We start from the raw sequence: 20,310 nt of genomic DNA, 5'->3' as shown, positions 1-20,310 counted from the left end.
ACCCTCTGGATAGGATGCTAGTCTATCACAAAGTACTTTACATCAGATCTAACAGACCCAGCTACCCAAATCACAACTGGGTGGACAGAGGTCACACAGCGCAGTGGGGAGTCGAACACAGTACCTTATGGGTACGAAGCAAAGGCCATACCACTGTGCCAAGCTGTTCCCATAAAACACAAAGATTTAACTCAGGCCTGGAATTTTGGACAATAAAGTTAATTGTTCAGCTTCTAGATCACTCTGACATAGCACCACATTGCTGTATGACATAACACCACATCGATGTGTCGAGTCACAAATCAACGGTGTCATTCTCTAACTTGAAAGAAATTATCTTTGTTTTTTTTTCTATATATTTTTTTTTGGTTGACTTTCAATGTTCAGAACCCCTTTCTGGTAATCCCTACTCATACAGAACGCCTATGTGCACGTATGAATGGCACATACATAATCACCACATACTAAAATATCACGTGACAGATATTACTATTACTTTGCACGAACAACGCATGCGCAATGATGTTTTGTTGTCTCCCCTATAAAATTTTGACAAAAAAACAGTAAGAGTTACAGGGTTAGAGAATGGCACCTTCTGAGTTGACCCCTTGGAAACACAAATTATTTAATATGGGAGATATTGGATACATCATCAACCCCAGTCTACCTACATTTCATCTTGTAGAATCACAAATATCAGTTTGTTATCCAAACCTATGTAAATGTTGCTGCTCGAAGCTCGAAGAAATGAATTACAATGTGAAATTGAATGTAAGCTTCGATTTAATGACGAAAACAGATAGAATGGACGTTTCGGGTTTCCCTTTTATCAACAAACATGATGAATGAAACACTACAGATGAATGAGATAATGTGGTAGTGGCGTTGATAAGATGAATAAACATTACATTGATGGCTCAAGGTTTTGTTTATTCATCTTATCAATGCCACTAACACATTATCTCATTCATCTGTAGTGTTTCATTCATCCTGTTTGTTGATAAAGGGGAAACTTGAAACGTCCATTCTATCTGTTTTTTGTAATTAAATTGAAGCTAACATTCAATTTCACATTGTTATTCATATCCAAACCTAGTGCAGTGGGGTGTAGAGTGAGACTGGACTGTGTTACTGAGACTTGTTCTAATGTAATGCCAAATACATGTCGAATGTTGTAGGCCTTCAGGGATGGGATTTGTTTGTTTTGATGACGACAGCTGACATGATGAATACGATCTACAATGGTAATGAATGCATTTATAGAACAAAAATTATTGTGACTCTTTGTCAAACTGACTCAAAACATTTTAAATTTAAAACAAATTTTTAAACTTTTATCTGATTTTTGCTAATTGCTCTTTTTAAGTTCTTCCAGTCCACTCGGATGAGAAATGTGCAGATTTATTTGTTTATTTCTTGTGTGTGTATGTGTCTAGTTTGTGTGTGTGTATGTGTCTCATCTGTGTGTGTGTGGGTGTGTGTGTTTATGTGTGTTTGTGGTCGTTTTTTCTGTCGGTTTTAAGGTTTTATTTATATTTCTTATGATTTTATGAGATTTATTTTTTGTTCAATTAAAAACTGAATTGGATATAAGGAAGTGGACAATAATAAATGAATAAAAAGATAATGAGTAAAAAATACCAAATTGAACTTCGGAAAAGGAGAGTAGTTCTAAGAATTACCTTGACAGAATTATCCAGCATTGTGTCACAATAATTTTATTCTGATATTTGTCTGTTTGTTTAGAATCGGAAGGTTGAGGCAAAGACCGCGTTGGTATTGGTGAGACGTCCATTGTTGTGTTAGGGGTGGAGCCATTCCAATTATTATACCGTGGATTGTAGAATAGACAATTGTTTTTCATTTTATATTTGTTTGGATCTGAATAAATGCCTTTTTAAAATAATATGATTGATAAAATAATGTCCGTATATGATTTTTATTTTCTTTTACAAGTTCATGATGACATGGTTACTAGTAGAGAGGTTGAGAGAGAGAGATGATGTATTTTGAACAATTCTTCTGCTCAACAACTGCTCTGCGGTGTGCATACATTTATTCGATGAAATTTTGATTTTGTATCTGCTGCATCGCAACGTAAAACTGCCAACTATATAGGACTTGTACTTGTAACTTCTTTTATTTTGTAACAACCTTTAAAATGAGTAATATGAACTGTCCACTAATTCCCAACACAATTACATATTTGAAATGGTCTTAAGGTTTTAAAGATCTAATATTATTATTTTCCATGGGGAAAAGGTCCAAGAGAGGGATGGTCAACATTACATTGGAATTCATAATGCGTAGGAAGATACACAAGACAAAACTCTGAGAATGAATTCTCCATTTTGAAAGGATCGTTTTGTCATGAACAGAATCAATGATTTGGGGTTTTGAACTAAACGTTTTGGATTTGATTGATGTTCAGTTTGATGCCTGACTGAACTGAACCAAGACTGATTCATTACAACAACTTGAATGAGATTTCTTTGCTAAATATTTTCTTAAAGAATGTCAAGTATTTGGAAAGAATGAGTGACGTGTGAAAAGTTGTTCTTCCCTTTTTGTGATATTAACAATCTTCATGAACTGATTGATGTCTATTATTTAATATGATAGAAACACTTGATAAGGATAGATTGAACCTTTACAGGTATTTTTCTCACAAAAAAATAAAATATTAAGTTTTATATATGCTGACTGTATATTATGTTGTGTTCCAATTCCTTTTGTTTTGTGATAAATAATGTGTTGTTACAGAATCCGTTTATTACAAGGTGTGAGTGTGTGCACATCCACCTTACATCGGATTTTTCTAGACTTTTCACAACCAATGATATAAGTTATAAGTAAAAGCTGCTTTGTTTACAAAATGTATACACACCAGGTGGAGCACACACACAAGACACCAGCTGTAACCCGAGTTTTAAATTGTTATTATTTTTTGGGATAAAAACTCACGTATTTTAAACGATTATTTACTTTTTTCTAAGACATTGAAACTATAGGTACTGTTGCACAGTTTCCAACATTGCTAAGCATCTAAAAATTGTCCATACCCAGTCTCGGAGGTTTTGACAGCCTATTGTATGTTGATAGGAGGAGACATTTTAAGTATTTTTTTATTATTATTTAGTGACTTATTGGTTCTATCATGTTTTTTTTTTCCCCATATAACTTATATGTTAATTTTATTTAACATAATATTGCCATGGCTTTCATGTTTAAAATTCTTTTTTATCTTATAATTGGAATATCATCGTTCTGCCAAAATCATTCCATGAAGTTAACAATGTTAATTATCCTGAGCGTCTCAAACCTTCAGCTTAAAATTCTCTTCTCAAAATCAGATTGATACGCAAAACTTTACACATTTTATGGAGAGAGTTACACGCCTTGGACAAGTAAAAGAAACACAAAAATGTCACATCTGTTTTTGTTTTTTTGTTTGTTTTTCTTTTTTTGCTTTTCAATTATTATTATTATATATATATATTATATATATATATATATATATATATATTTTATATATATATATATATATATATATATATATATATATATATATATATATATATATAATTTTTTGTTGTTGTTAATGAGAGAAAAAATGTTTCATGACTGTTGACCAGCTTATCTCGTTAATCACAATTTGGAAAAGATTAGATTTTCAACGAGAATTTTATTTTTGATCAGGATGAACGACTAGATCTATGCTATCCATTGAATATTTTCATGCTTAAGATGTAAATAAAATAACTAGGTACCAAATAATTATTATATATATATATATATGTCATAATTGCAATAACTATTTTATATGATAATGTATACCGTTTTTCTCGAAGACTGCGTCGACCATAAACAAACCATGTACTTATGCTTTATCCATAATGTGTCATCTATTGGCCTATTTGTAATAGTCGTAAGAATTGACATAACACGAATTACAGATCCACGGGTTTGATGCTGTGAATATAACCACTGGTATATCTAACCGTATAATACTTGTGTGTTTGTAGAGGGCTGTTGAGGGTTGGGGGTTCAAGCCTTCTATCCTTTTGTTCCGTTCTAGTTGCTTCTGACATTTTCCCAAAATGAGACGACTTGGTGTTTTTTCTCTCATTCTTTATTTAAGTTATTTACGGCAATGGTTACCTGTCAATAAAGGAAATGGGAGGTGGAGTTGATGCGATGTGATGTGCCAGTCACTGGGATGGAACAATAAAGCAGTAACTGGGATGGAACAATAAAGCTGTAACTGGGATGGAACAATAAAGCATAAGATAACAATAAAGCTGTAACTGGGATGGAATACAAATATAAAAAAGAGTAAAACATAATGTAACTGGGATGGAACAATAAAGCTGTAACTGGGATGGAACAATAAAGCTGTAACTGGGATGGAACAATAAAGCAGTAACTGGGATGGAACAATAAAGCAGTAACTGGGATGGAACAATAAAGCAGTAACTGGGATGGAACAATAAAGCATATAAGAGATAGCAGCTTCATAAATAAAGCATTGCGTATTATGAAAATCGTCCACCCAAGATATAAAAGGAAAAAAAAATTCACCCAAGGATAAAACATGTTTTCACCGTATAATTATAATCTTACACTGTAAAGTTATATTATGTGTGATATATTAATATTAATCGATGTCCTAGTATAGTTGTTTGTTATAAATTCATGTCTTCATTTTATCACCATTATACTAAGCGATATCTTCTCTATTGGTTGTGATGGACTGGCCATGTTGGTAACAAAAGCCAAACTAATGTGCCAATCATTTAAAATATACTCGAGGATATCTCATACATTTATGTATAAACAATTGGGGAAAAAAAGCAACAGATTTTTATAGTCATGAAATCTTTTGCATAAAGATTTCATGTATCATTTTATGAATTCATCGCAATTGTATGTTTGTCAAATGTCAATTTATAAACTTCATGAACTTGTATATATATATATATATATAATATATATATAATCTATAAGTTTTAAAGAGAAATACTTAGACACACAGCTTGTAATTGAAATGTAATGGATTGACTAAATAGATCACTACTGCTTAACAAATACAAGTTGTTGCGATATGAGCAAAATTCCCATTTCAGGTCTTTCCTTATTTTTCTAATTTTTTTTAATGTTTTTTTTTCGTACTTACAAAAGTAAATAATTTGGTATTGAGTTTATATTGCAAACTCTTTTTGACATTACTTGTTGAGAAAAATTGTATTTGAGTTAATAACAATTTATTTTATGATATCATAGAGCTGCCAAAAATTCTGGTATAAATAAGGTTTAGAATTACAAAGATGGTTATTTTTATATATTTTTAAAACACTTTTTAAATTGATAACTGCTATAAAATGATAATCTTCATCCCTTTAAAAGAAATTAGCCTTTTTCTTGTTTGACATTGTTTTAAAAAGTGTAGATGACCACGATCATCATCTTTTATTTTATCTGAGATACAAATTATAAATTAACGTTTTCATGAATAAAAGTGTTACCAGAAATGTTAAAGTTCCAAAAAAAAAGATATTTAAAAAAACTACATTATAAAAACTGAAAAGTTTAATGTTAAAAACTAATAAACAGTTATACTATGATTGGCGTAGAAGGTAATGTGATGTAAACGTCATTGATTTGAATTAACATTTTGATTGACCTAGGTTATGTGATGTAAACGTCATTGATTTGAATTAACATTTTGATTGACCTAGGTTATGTGATGTAAACGTCATTGATTTGAATTAACATTTTGATTGACTTAGGTTATGTGATGTAAACGTCATTGATTTGAATTAACATTTTGATTGACTTAGGTTATGTGATGTAAACGTCCTTGAATTGAATGAAACTTTTGATTGGCCTAGAAGTAGAAGGTCATGTGATGTAAACGTCCTTGATTTGAATGAAACTTTTGATTGGCCTAAAAGGTCATGTGATTTAAACGTCACTGATTTGAATGAACCTTCTCTATATTCATTATTTTGCATGTATCCATGTTTTTATCTATAAATTTCAGCAAATGGACTCCTCTGATTTTACCACAAGTCATTCCTTGTCACATTTATTTGTTTTCCATCACTTTTCATTCCCATTCATTTCTCTCATTGCATTCCATAGACAAATGGACCAATGGTATCGACTTCCTTTGGATTGGCCTAGAAGGTCATGTGATTAAAACGTCACTGATTTGAATGAACCTTTATGAACAGTGGAGTACACTTAGAACATAAACTCTTTGGGACCAAAGAAAAAATGTTTTTTTTTTGTATGCAAGGTTTATCTTATCCATTCATCTATTTTCAAGGGGAAAAACCTTTCCATTCAAAATGAGTGATGTGTATAGTAGCCTCCCATGGGCATGAAAATAGAGTGCATGACTCTCTATTAATAATGCATGTATTGTCATGTCACTAGGTAGCCTACATATTTTTTTTTTTTTGGGGTTTTTTTTTTGTTTTTGTTTTTTTTTTTTTGGGGGGGGGGGGGGCGGAGGGGCAGAGAAGAAGAGGGGGTTTACGCATGGACGTGGGAAAAAACGCCACAGCGGCAATTTATTACCAGACTTTGATTGATTGGCTTAAAACTAAAACAAGAGCGGATGAAAAGCTTATCTTATATCTTAGTCTTAGGGACTCCACTGAGGTGGCCAATCCAACTTTTTTTTCTTTTATTGTTGTTGAATGATTTTTAAAAAACAAGATTTGTCTCCCAACTTTTTGTAAACAAACCCTCAACTGTTGCATAATAGCCTAGTTGTAGAAAACAGGGAAAACACCTCGTTTTGAAAGAGAGAGCACCTCATGTTTAAACTTAGGGAATTATTTTTTTTTTTTTAAATTACACTGAAGGTGAAAAAAAATAGATCTAATGACTTTAGTCTTTTTTCAAATACCAGCTCTAATTTAAATATTTAAACACGTACGGTACTTAAAATTCAGCGTCTAATAACCCACTGATTTGATACCAAATACACGATGCTTGTGTCTGTTACTTTATATAGAACAGTAAAGGAAGGTGCCCGAAACGTAAACAAAGGTCGAGAAGCACGTGGCAAACCACATGTTCCTGTCTTGACAGCTCACGTTCCAATGTAAATAATAGAAAAAAATAACCTTTAAAATTTGGCTGTTAGGTGGCAAAAGAAACACATATTCATAAATACTCGATCATGCATCAAATAATGTCTAGATATGGATATTTTATGGAACAAAAGGTAAAATTTTCTAAAATTTATCAAAAGTTACAGTCTATCTATTTTTAGACCAGAGCAAATTACTCCGCTGGTGTGAACAAAACGAGAATTATTCGGAGCCTGATTTTCATAATAATTTAGCCTTATAATATTATTTCTGCAACTGTTAGATTTTATGTAAACATATTTTCAATACTGAAAGTGTATTGCCTACAACTCAAACTACAAAATTGGGAGACCTATATTGTGCGTAAATTTTTCCGGTCCCTAACGGAAATCACTAGCAACTTGTTATTGTTTACGTTTCGGGCACCTTCCTTTACTGTTCTATAGATATATCATTTCTCAAATGTGAATAAAACTGCCTAGTTAATCCAATATATCCACTTGAGCAAGATTACTGTCGTGTTCCCCAGTACACAAATTAGGCTTTGGGACTGACTAAACACCCTAATGGATATTTCAGTAGTGAAACCCGTACTGTCGGAATGAATGACTCAGGGAGGGGGCTGTATTGTACTTTCATTTATATCTCACACACACAACAAAATATTGATTTTGAAATGTACGTCATTTTGATTTGTTGGTTAAAATGGAAAAACACACCTAACGACGAGATCTTGTTTTGACCTCAAAGCACACTGTTTTCAGGTGGGTTATTCCTATTGTTTAAGAACCAGGAGTAATATTGACTGGTTGAAAAACTGTAATATCATTTGTTGAATTGAATCTTTTAGTTGTGTTGATTTTAAACACTGTATAAATTATTAATTTGTTTGGTTGGTTGATTATTTGTTTTCGTTATAACAGTAACAGCTTCTTCCATTTTCCTTTACATTTTCTTGGCATGCATTAGATTTAGATAATTTATTTCACTCCCGACAATTCTCGTTTTTAAATCCTTTAGCCAGAAACATTTTGATCATTCCATTCCCTCATATTTTATCTACTTCTTTTCCAAAATTCTATCGATTTAATTGCCCCTAGTGCTGGTTATAATATCTGTCATTGATGCTTGGTGTTGACACAAAGACACATGCTTGGTACGTTGATAATTAGACATGCTTAGATGAGTTGAATCTGACAGGAAATAAATCAAATGAAATTTTGAAAATAGATAGTTTGGACAGTCTCTGATCAGCTTGTCACCGAAAGGATAGCAACAACAAACATAAAAACACTGAAAGGCATTGCTTGTCTTGCAGCATAATATTACCAATTCGACCTGTTTATATATTAGCTTCTTCTACTGTCTGTATTCTATGTTTGTTTTAAATTTAAATAGTCTTTGGTCTTGAGTCTCATTGCTCAAATGCTTCATACTAGATACAAAGCAGCAAGACTATCTCCATATTTCCATCGGCTAAACATATTTGAAGAAAAGAAGGGGAAAAAATGAAGCTGATTTTCCACTTTTGACAAGGGAATATTATTAAATGCCAGACTGCTTACATTATATTATATAATTTGACTTCATTTGGTATTGATTAATGTATTTGTATCTCTTTAAGTTTTAAGGCCATTTCATCCTTTGTACAGAGTTTTTATTTTTACCCTAGCCTGTACTCCATGTCAAGTGTTTTCAGTGACAGTCGGTTTGGAGAATTTGTCCTTGCATCCATTCAAATATAATATGTGTATATTTCCTCCCAGAATTGGCAAGCAATTCCTAATTTTAAAATCAGCAGACTCGGGATGAAACAGAGAATAAAACGTACAGAATCAGACAAACGACCAAAGCAAACCTCTAGAGCCAAGATTATTCCATTCCAATTTCTAAGGCGTCAATTGGACAATAGCAACTGCTTGCTAACCTTTGGATAGGACACTTGTCTATCACAAAGTACTTTCCACCAGATCTACCAGATCTGACTACCCAATCAGTGCCAAAGGGACAGGGGGTTTAGAAAGAAAAATCTTAATTTCACATGGAATCAACCATTTCCTTTGCGTCTGAGTTAATGAGACCCCAAACCACAACATATAACAAAGACAAAATCTGAAAATACCAATTCAGTCTATTAAAATGAATGGTAGGTCTGAAAAATTCCATGTCATAAATTTGAATATAATGAAATTTGAGAGAAAATCCCCCGTCTAGATTGTCTGAAAGTGTCAGTCAGACAGGGTGCCTATCTACTTTGTATGATGAGATATTGTAAACGTAATGATAACCTCAGGAGAGAAAAAAATGTTTCCATTCAACACATTCTAATTCAATGAAGAATTGGACATTGGAGTTGATTCATGTTGAAACAGACCACGTGCAGTTCACATTGGAGTTGATTCATGTTGAAACAGATCACGTGCAGTTGACATTAGAGTTGATTCATATTGAAACAGACCATGTGCCAGAACAGCACGTAATAAACTGAGTTGATATTTTGAGCAAAAAGAACATCTTGAAACATTACATTCATTGCTTTCTTCTTGTATGTTAAGAAATTTTTATTATATTTTCAAATGGATTTGGCTTGGTTGCTGTCTGTTAAACGATCATATTCATAGCTTGTCACTCCAACACTGAACCCACTCCACAGACTCTTAGGTCATGGTCAGTGCAGTTGGGCCCGTCCTGGCATTCTCTAAGGATGTGCTCCATCGACTGCCATGTACACAAGCTACTCTCAGCCAGCATCCCCTTTTTCATGCTTCCAGCTGTTCTCCCAGGTTTTGCCCGTGCTCTGTTCAGTGTTCCCCATTCATTCCTGGGGAGCTCAGTTCCGTAGGACAGTTCTTCTCTCGGATCTTCAACTGCTTCATTTGCACGATTGTCCCACTCCCTGCATGATCAGAACTGAGCTGTTAAACAATGTGACAGATTTATTATAGAACATTCAAGTTGTCTTTAAATAAGTTTGACAAAATGAATGTCAAACCTTGTACCATATCACCAAGCACTTACAATGTTAGTTTTAGGACGTGTTCACAAATGTGTTGCATGTTTTAATAATAAACCGTCAACAAATATTATTAGGTCTGCAATGTTACGCGATACCTTAATAATGATATAAATTGTATGCTCATAATATAAAAATGTGTATTTTCCCACTGTATTCTCCCACGTCATTTCAATAAATTGAAGTACATTATTAGTCAGGGGTGGCGTGTCAAATTATTTCTTTTATTATTTTTAAAATTTTTTGATTCACCAATTATTTCATGACATAACTATATTTGGAGATTCTGCAATCTGCCAGTTTAGGCGACGGAAACTAGGATAAACGGGTTATGTTTTGTTTTTGTTTTTAAGGGTTTTACGGCGCTTGCAACACATTAAGGTCATATCAGCGCCAGTAAAAAGGAAGAAAATGGGATAGTAAAAAGTTCTAGAATTACAATTAAAGCACCCAAGAGAAAGTAAGACAAAGAGGAATGGGAACAAATAGGGATCAGATGTAGATTCCAAGAGCATATCATCAATGTACTTAGTTTGAGATCACCTATGTCCCATCCGGACACAAGCACAAAATTCAACAAAGAGGAATACACTCAAATGCTTACATTATACATTTAAAATAACCAATATAATAATACATAACAGAGAGATGATTTACAAGGAAAAAAATATCATCTCCCAAAACAATAACTATGCATTTGACGGTTTCCCTCTCAGCCAGGACTCCGACGAGGGCCCGGAAAAAAAACAAGTAATCTCATTCCAAGACAAAGACAGAAAGCTTGTTGGAAAACAGATATAAGGGGATAGAAGACACACTAAGTACCGCCCTGCCCACTATGGGAGGCAAGGAACCCCACCCAGGGGGATAGAAGACACAGCAAGTACCTCCCTGCCCACTATGGGAGGTCAGGAACCGCGAACCCTACCCAGACCCCAATAAATGTGCTTTATTCATATAATTATTTTGTGAAGAAAATACAGACAAAATTTCATCTTGCTTTTATTTAGGCTACATTAGTGATGCAAAGAATAAAATCCAAAACCACCAGTTGTATAATATCTAACACCACAATATAGTCTTTTTGTAATGAAAACAACTAATAGTTCTATAACAAAGGAAGACACAGATCTGATTGTTACTCTAACTCTAATTCCACGCTACTTTGGACCACACACCATTGACAGTGTACTTGTACAATGGATGAAGAAAGATACGATGGGTTGAAAGGTTTGAAGAAAATGTCTTCACCGCCTCAAATCAGTCAGAAAAAGAAGGGGGGGGGGGGGCGATTCACACGTTTTTGATTTTAGGGGTTTTACAGTTCATTTCAACTTAAGCAAAAGGGAGATCATATAGAAGATATGTTTTTGTTTTGTTTTTAAGGGTTTTACGGCACTTGCAACACATTTAGGTCATATCAGCGCCAGTAAAAAGGGAGAAAATGGGATAGTAAAAAGTAGAATTACAATGAAAGCACCCAAGAAAAGGGAAGACACAGGGGAATTGGTTCAAATAGGAAACAGATGTAGATTCCAAGAGCACACTATCAAAGTACTTAGTTTGAGATCACCTAAAAGTCTCATTCAGACACAAGCACAGGTCTCCACTAAGAGGGATACACTCAAATGTTTACAAATCATATATAATAGAATATAGTGCATAACAGAGAGAGCTTTAAAAAAAAAAAGAGAGAGAGATGATTTACAAAGAAAAAAAGTATCATCTCCAAATCAACTTTCCCTCTCAGCCAGGGCATGACAAAACCAAGTAATCTCATTCCAAGGCAAAGACAGAAAGCCAGTTGGAAAACAGATATAAGGGGATAGAAGACACAGTTTGTTTTTTGTTTCGTTTTTAAGGGTTTTACGGCGCTTGCAACACATTAAGGTCATAGCGCCAGTAAAAGGAAGAAAATGGGATAGTAAAAAGTTCTAGAATTACAATTAAAGCACAAAAGAAAAGGTGAGACAAAGGGGAATTGGTTCAAATAGGGAACAGATGTATATTACAAGAGCACACCCTCAAAGTAATTAGTTTGAGATCACCTAAAAGTCTCATCCAGCCACAAGCCCAGGTCCCAACTAAGAGGAATACACTCAAATGTTTACAAATCATATAATATAATATGTAAACTAAACAAAATACAATGGATAACAGAGAGATGATTTACAAGGAAAAAAATATCATCTCCCAAACCATAACTATACATTCGAATGTTTCCCTCCCAGCCAAGGAACCTCGGCCAGGGTCAGGACAAAACTAAGTAATCTCATTCCTGGACAATGACAGGAAACAATTGGAAAACGGGTGTGGGGGGGGGGGGGGGGGGGAGGAGGATAGAAGACATAGTAAGTACCTCCCTGCCCACTATGGGAGTAGAAGTTATATAAAATATGTCTTCCTACCAATAGAATCGAAGAGATTTTATAATACACCATTCCTGTATAGAATAGCTATGTCACCACACAATCCATAAAGCTAATATAACATTGCAGAGAAAAAAGAAAAAAACACATTAAAATATATATATAAATGCAAGTAAAAAGTACCACTTCTTGTGATCACTTTTTATGTAAAATATCAAAAAAAACAAGTTTGAAAAAGAAATTGTGACAAAAAGTATCACTTCTTATGATGACTTTTGTGTAAACGTCTTTTAAAAAAGATATCAAAATTAAATCTATTTACAGCGTGACAAAAAAGCATCACTTCTCATGATGACTTTTGCTATATTATTATTGGAAGGTTTGCTATGGATATGTATAGTAGTATTTTTCATTTCATGACAACATGAATCACCTCCATCAATCATCACATTCAGCCAGAATAATTGATACACTGACTAGATCAATAACATGGCCTGATTAAAAATCATTTCACCAGAAATATCATAGATAACTATTACAGATCAGAAATTCTATTGCAAAACCCACGAGGAACAATTTTTTTTTATATAACATGACAAAAACAAATAATGCATACATGAAAACAAAAACAAAAAATCTATGCATAATAAAAACTAATGCCCTCTCATCTTGACATTAGAAATAAAACAGGATGTCTCAATGGCCACAATCAGTTTTATTTCTGTTATATCGATGGCAAACAAAATCCAGATTCTACCCCTCTTACTAAAAAATATGGAAACAGTAATATCTCCATTAACGACATGTGTGTGAGTGTAGAAAAAAGCTGTTAGACAGTACAATTATATGCGAGGCGCACACGGGTAATGGTTCACATGTCGATGAAAGAAATGTTGAGATATGGCTAACAAAGAGTGTTTTGTGGGACTTTCTCATCTCCTTTCTGAGCACTTCCACAAATCTTTAAAGTAATATTCACAATTCTATACTTTTTTGATTTGCTTTTTTTTTTTGTGTCCAAGGCACTTTAAACATTGAAATGACATTTAGTAAACTTTGAAGGCTTTTTTTTTTTTTACAGTACCTAGCACATCTGACTGGTAGTCAGGAGGTCGGAGGTTTGATCCTGAATCAAGGCAGGATTATTTTTTGGGATGGTCTTTTTTTTCTTGTAATTTCTCTCTGCTTTGTCTGGAAAAGAATAAATGAGTTAATGTGACTCGTATATAAGGGAACAACTCAAAACAAACGACATTTCAGCCTTTGGCCCTCTTCAAATAGAAAATATTTCATGTTTACTTGAAGAAGGCCAAAAACCAAATCGTCGTTTGTTTTGTATTGTTCCCTTATATATGAGTCACATTTACTCACTTTATCTTTCTCTCCATTTTATTGGTTTTTGGATTTAAGATCTACACTTTTACATCATCCCAATAACTAACTTTCCATAAAATGTGACACCAGAGGGCCTCACATACTGTATCAACTAGCACAAGGTGACAAAATTATCATCAAATCTCAATCCGGCCTTTGATGTTTGTTTTTGTTTTTAAGGGTTTTACGGCGCTTGCAACACATTTAGGTTATATCAGCGCCAGTAAAAAGGAAGAAAATGGGTTAGTAAAAAGTTCTAGAATTACAATTAAAGCACCCAAGAGAAAGTAAGACAAAGGGGAACTGGGAACAAATAGGGATCAGGTGTAGATTCCAAGAGCATACCACCAATGTACTTAGTTTGAGATCACCTATAAGTCTCATCCGGACACAAACAAAAAATCCAACAAAGAGGAATACACTCAAATGCTTACATTATACATTAAAAATAACAAATATAATAATACATAACAGAGAGATGATTTACAAGGAAAAAAATATCATCTCCCAAAACAATAACTATGCATTTGACTGTTTCCCTCTCAGCCAGGACTCCGAGGAGGGCCAGGAAAAAACCAAGTAATCTCATTCCAAGACAAAGACAGAAAGCTTGATGGATAAGATATAAGGGGATAGAAGACACAGGATGTACCTCCCTGCCTGCTATGGGAGGTCAGGATCCCCACCCAGTCGGCCTTTGATCAAACATTATTTTTACAACACACAATAATCTTTACAGTGTCCTTTACAGTATTTTGTGCAACTGATAAACACCGTCTTCCTACAGATATGATTTGTATTGACTGAGATTGTGGATGTTTATTCCTATTCCTACATCCGTCTGGGCCATTATTATTCCTGTTTTATGTATATAATTTGGACAATATCAAGAGGAAGCAATTCACACACAAACATATCTAATCTAATTTTTTGATAAATTCTAAGAAAATAAAATTCCAAACCATATTCTATGTCCTCTCAAAATCATGGGCCTCTATCTTCAATTACAGATATGTAAATTTTGCATAAGAAACAAAATCATAAAAGAAACGTTTAAATATCTTTTCGAAAAAGAGCAAACACTTATGATTTTGTAAATGCAAATTATATTTCCATCAACATAATTAATGCCCTTGCATAATCCTATTCATATTAATTACTGTCTTTTATTGCTCATGTTACAAAACAACCATAAATAGCGAAACCCTCTTAGTGCTATTTGTTGTAGTAATGAAAATGAAAATGATGAAAATGATGATAATGATAATAATAATAATAAAAACAATAATAATAAATAGCCCTATAAGTAATATTATATTAATAATTCATGCAATTCCAATACTAATTTAAATGAGATTTTAAGTTAATCTTTAGCTGAACACAATAGGGACAATAAATAAAAAATTAAGTAAATTCATATCTTGAATCCTAACCTACCTGCTATGATGATAAATATGATGATGATGATAAAGTATTTTGATCAATCCAGTAAGAAAAGGCGATTATAATATTTACAAAACTGTTTGATTTTGATCATTTAAAAATGGGAAAAGTTGGCATTATGGTTTGGGGGGGGGGGGGGGGGTCTATCTTTTTAAATTTGAAGAATAAAAGAAATAAAATCAATGGCATTAATATATACAGTAAAACCTGGCTAAATAACAACCCACCTGTTGCACCGCTATTCTTGCTGACATAAACCACAACTTACTACTTGAAATGGAATCTTTTTTTTAATGCTTTATAAAAATTCCTAAGGCCCTGTTAAACTGCTAATCTGTCAACGCATTGACAACGGGTTTTTTAATTTTCAAAAATATATTTTATAAACCAGAGAAAATCCTACTCCATGTAATGGCCAGTAAAAAATTTCAATGCTCCGTTTGTTTTTGTCTTTAAGGGTTTTTTGGCGCTGGCAACACATTAAGGTCATTTCAGCGCCAGTAAAAAGGAAGAAAATGGGATAGTAAAGAGTTCCACAGTTACAATTAAAACACAAAAAAAAGGTGAAATATAGGTTTAAATAGGGAACAGATGCAGATTCCAAGAGCAAATTATCAAAGTACTTAGTGTGAGACCACCTAAAAGTCTCATCCAGACACAAGCACAGGCCCCTACTAAGAGGGATACGCTCAAATGTTTACAAATCATATACAATAAAGTAAACTAAACAGTGCATAACAGAGATGATTTACAAGAAAAAAAAAATATCATCTCCCACAATTCTATCTACACATTTGACTATTTCCCTCCCAGCTAGGTATCGGCCAGGGCCAGAACGAAACCAAGTAATCTCATTCCAAGACAAAGACAGAAAGCATGTTGGAAAACAGATTTAAGGGGATAGAAGACACAGTTTTTGTTTTTTTTTTTTATGGGTTTTACGGAGCTTGCAACACATTTAGGTTATATCAGCGCCAGTAAAAAGGAAGAAAATGGGATAGTAAAAAGTTATAGAATTACAATTAAAGCACCCAAGAAAAAGTAAGACAAAGGGGAACTGAGAACAAATAGGGATCAGATGTAGATTCCAAGAGCATACCACCAATGTACTTAGTTTGAAATCACCTACAAGTCTCATCCAGACACAAGCACAAAATCCAACAAAGAGGAATACACTCAAATTCTTACATTATACATTCAAAATAAAAATAATAATACATAACAGAGAGATGATTTACAAGGAAAAAAATATCATCTCCCATTTGACTGTTTCCCTCCCAGCTAGGACTCCGGCCAGAGCCAGAACAAAACCAAGTAATCTCATTCCAAGACAAAGACAGAAAGCATGTTGGAAAACAGATAAAAGGGGATAGAAGACACAGTATGTACCTCCCTGCCCACTATGGGAGGTCAGGATCCCCACCCAGGAAGACACAGTAAGTGCTTCCCTGCCCACTATGGGAGGTCAGGAACCCCGTCCAGTAAGTCTGTGTTTTATTGAGTCGATTGAATCAAGTTTCATCAATTCTATTCACCAAACATTTCATTTGTCTGACTGTTTGACATCCACTATTTCCGACACAATATCAGTTTGATGCAGTGGGTAACAGCCCTTGCCTACTATAACGGAAAAAATATTGGCTTCGATATCAGACATTCATGAGCATCTCTAAGTCATTAAAATTTATTGAAAATGAAAAATGATGCCAGACCACAAAATGACGGATTTTGAAGTCTTATTTAATCCTTGTATGAGTTTAAGTTAACTATAGAAAATAAAATTTTTATCTCCTATAAACGATGAATAGGCAAGTCTGGGGTAACAAAAAGGAATCCTAGATCTCTTACTAATTTTACATCAGTAATATTACTTTACATACAAGAAGACCGTGGATATAACATCAGATCTCGCGTTTTATCCGCGATTCATATATAGCATAGCATTCAATAAAATCATGTAACATTTGTTCAATAAATTAAATAAGCATTAATACTTTAAAATCTCTAGCAACCGTAAAGACGAGTGAAAGCTCTCTGGGTAAAATGTTGCTTCTAACAACGATTTTCAAGATGAGCAAGACGTGCATGAATTGACATGGATTATAATCAATGATATTTTAAAGCAACTTTGACACCAACAGGACAATATGGTGACACATCAACAAGATCATATATTAAATCAAGCACATGAATAAAACATGTGTTTCCAACAATAGAATCAATATGATCACAATAAATAAAACTAATTAAAGCAACAATATAGAAATACCATAGGGACAGTCAAAAGATGATTGATCATGAGTTAATCTGAGCTTGAAAGCGTTTGAGAAATTGTAAGACCAAGAGAGAATTGGGACAGAGTCTAACCCTGTCTTTACCAACAACAAGAAAATTATCACATTCGTTGCAATGAAGTCAACAATTTTCTCATTCTCATTTCTTTTGAACAAACACAAAATTGGAAGAATATTTTTTTGTTATAGCAATTTTTTTAAAACTTAACACTCTGTTGTAGAGCTCATTTTTTGAGTTTAAAAAAAAAAACAATATATATATAAATATATATATATATATATATATATATATATATATATATATATATATATATATATATATTATATATATATATTATATATATATATATATTATATATATATATATATATATATATATATATATATATATATATATATATATATATATATTGTATTGGGTCAGTGTGAAGTTTCTAGAAAAATTATGAAAATAGCTGGTAAGGAGAGATTTAAGTGAATTAATTGAATTCTAAAATCTCATTAAAAGTAGACACAGGCTCCGTGCCTAGCTGTATACAACCAAACTCAAATGGATACAATACAAATAACAGGCTCTGGACATAACAAACTGTCTGCATTGGGAGAATTTGTTTTTGTTTTAAAGGGTTTTACGGCGCTTGCAACACATTTAGGTTATATCAGCGCCAGTAAAAAGGAAGAAAATGGGATAGTAAAAAGTTCTAGAATTACATTTAAAGCACCCAAGAAAAAGTAAGACATAGGGGAACTGGGAACAAATAGGGATCAGATGTAGATTCCAAGAGCATACCACCAATGTACTTAGTTTGAGATCACATATAAGTCTCATCCGGACACAAACACAAAATCCAACAAAGAGGAATACACTCAAATGCTTACATTATACATTGAAGATAACAAATATAATAATACATAACAGAGAGATGATTTACAAGGAAAAAAATATCATCTCCCAAAACAATAACTATACATTTGACTGTTTCCCTCCCAGTCAGGAGTCCGGCCAGGGCCAAGACAAAACCAAGTAATCTCATTCCAAGACAATGACAGAAAGCATGTTGGAAAACAGATATAAGATGATAGAAGACACAGTATGTACCCCCCTGCCCGCTATGGGAGGTCAGGATCCCCACCCAGGCATTGGGAGAAAAGGACAAACTGGACATAAATGGTTCAAAATACCCCAGCCCCCAATTAGCAACTCTTCCACCACCCAAAGGGATGTTTATCCACACATAAATAATAGTAATAGATCAAACAGTACTACATGCAAAATGGCAAAGAAAAAATCGTGAATATTATCATCAGGAATGCAAAGAAGAGGGAAAAAATTTACAAATATCAGAATGTTTTGTACCAAAATCTATCTAACAAAGTTATAGCACACTTCTGAAAAAACAAAACCCAATTCAATATTATGGTAGAAATAGAAGATAGATAAAATAAAAAAAAGAAAAAAAAAGAAAGAACAACAAGACTTAGTTATCATTCTGGACATTAACCACAAACTAAAATTAGCAAACTATATATTTTTAAAAAATGAAAAAAAGATAGAGAGAAAATAACGACACATATTTTGAAATGAGAAATAAAATCAAATAAATAAAAGTTCACCAAATATTTCATTGCTGTGTAAATGATGAGACAGGTTTGTTACTTGAAGATCGTTCTTAATACACGGAAACAGACATTGACGTAACAATCACTATTCATAATTTTCTGGTCATAATTCAAGTAAAATACATGAGAAGCCAGATAGGCATCTAGTTTGTGTAATAGGGTTCAACAGTTGTGATGTAACTTCCCTCGTAATGACGCACAGTAACTGGTTCTAAACTATCGGAACAGTGGCGGACGCCATTATCTCCATCACCGCCCGTATGAAATACTTCTCCAACAAGCATAAAAGCGTATCCAGAGGAGAAAAACATTATAAACCTGATCATGTTTTTACTTTTATACATTCTGATCACATGACATGTGAAAAAGTTCAAACCAGCATGAATAATAAAAAGTACTAATTTTCTTTTGTTTAGAACCAAGCTGCTTGTTCCTGGGCGGACATGACATCAGACTATTGAATCCTATTGTCTTTTATTTACAGGCAATGTATTTTTCTAAAAGTTGAAGCACCAAGAGTCTAATGTTTCAGAGCTACAGTGATTTATAAGACTCCATCATTATAATATAGACTCCAGCTTTTATTTTAAATTCATTATCATTCATTGGACAGGGGGGTGGGGGGCAGCCTACAAATCAGACACATGCATTTTATTTAAACTGAAAATTTACAGATGGAGCATTCCATCAACCTTTACTTTTGATTTGAGACAACTAAAAAGGCAAAATGCTCACTGGCATAATGGAATCAAATACATTACAATTACGGTTATAAATCAAATCAGGATGGTTGATATTTTAACAAAAGCCTTAATCAAATCAACCCCATCACAAAATATTGGCATAAGGGCCCATTACAAAATATTGAAATAAGAGCCTAGTCCTAATTTCTACATTGGTCTATTTGTCTAAAACTGCAGACCAAACTATTTTCACCAAGACAGCAGCAACCCCAATGTGACTTAGGCTTCATTAAAGCTCACATTACATCTTTATCACTGACGTATGGGTGAAAACGAAAACATTAGATAAGGCTGGAGTAAAATAAAACATTACCTATAAAGTCAATCCAACGAAATAAAAATCTTAAG

The sequence above is a fragment of the Berghia stephanieae genome, chromosome 4, assembly GCF_034508935.2.
Source record: "Berghia stephanieae isolate SIO BIC M18660-M18661 chromosome 4, UCSD_Bste_1.3, whole genome shotgun sequence".
NCBI lineage: Eukaryota > Metazoa > Mollusca > Gastropoda > Nudibranchia > Aeolidiidae > Berghia > Berghia stephanieae.
Note: the sequence above shows the minus strand (reverse complement) of the source record.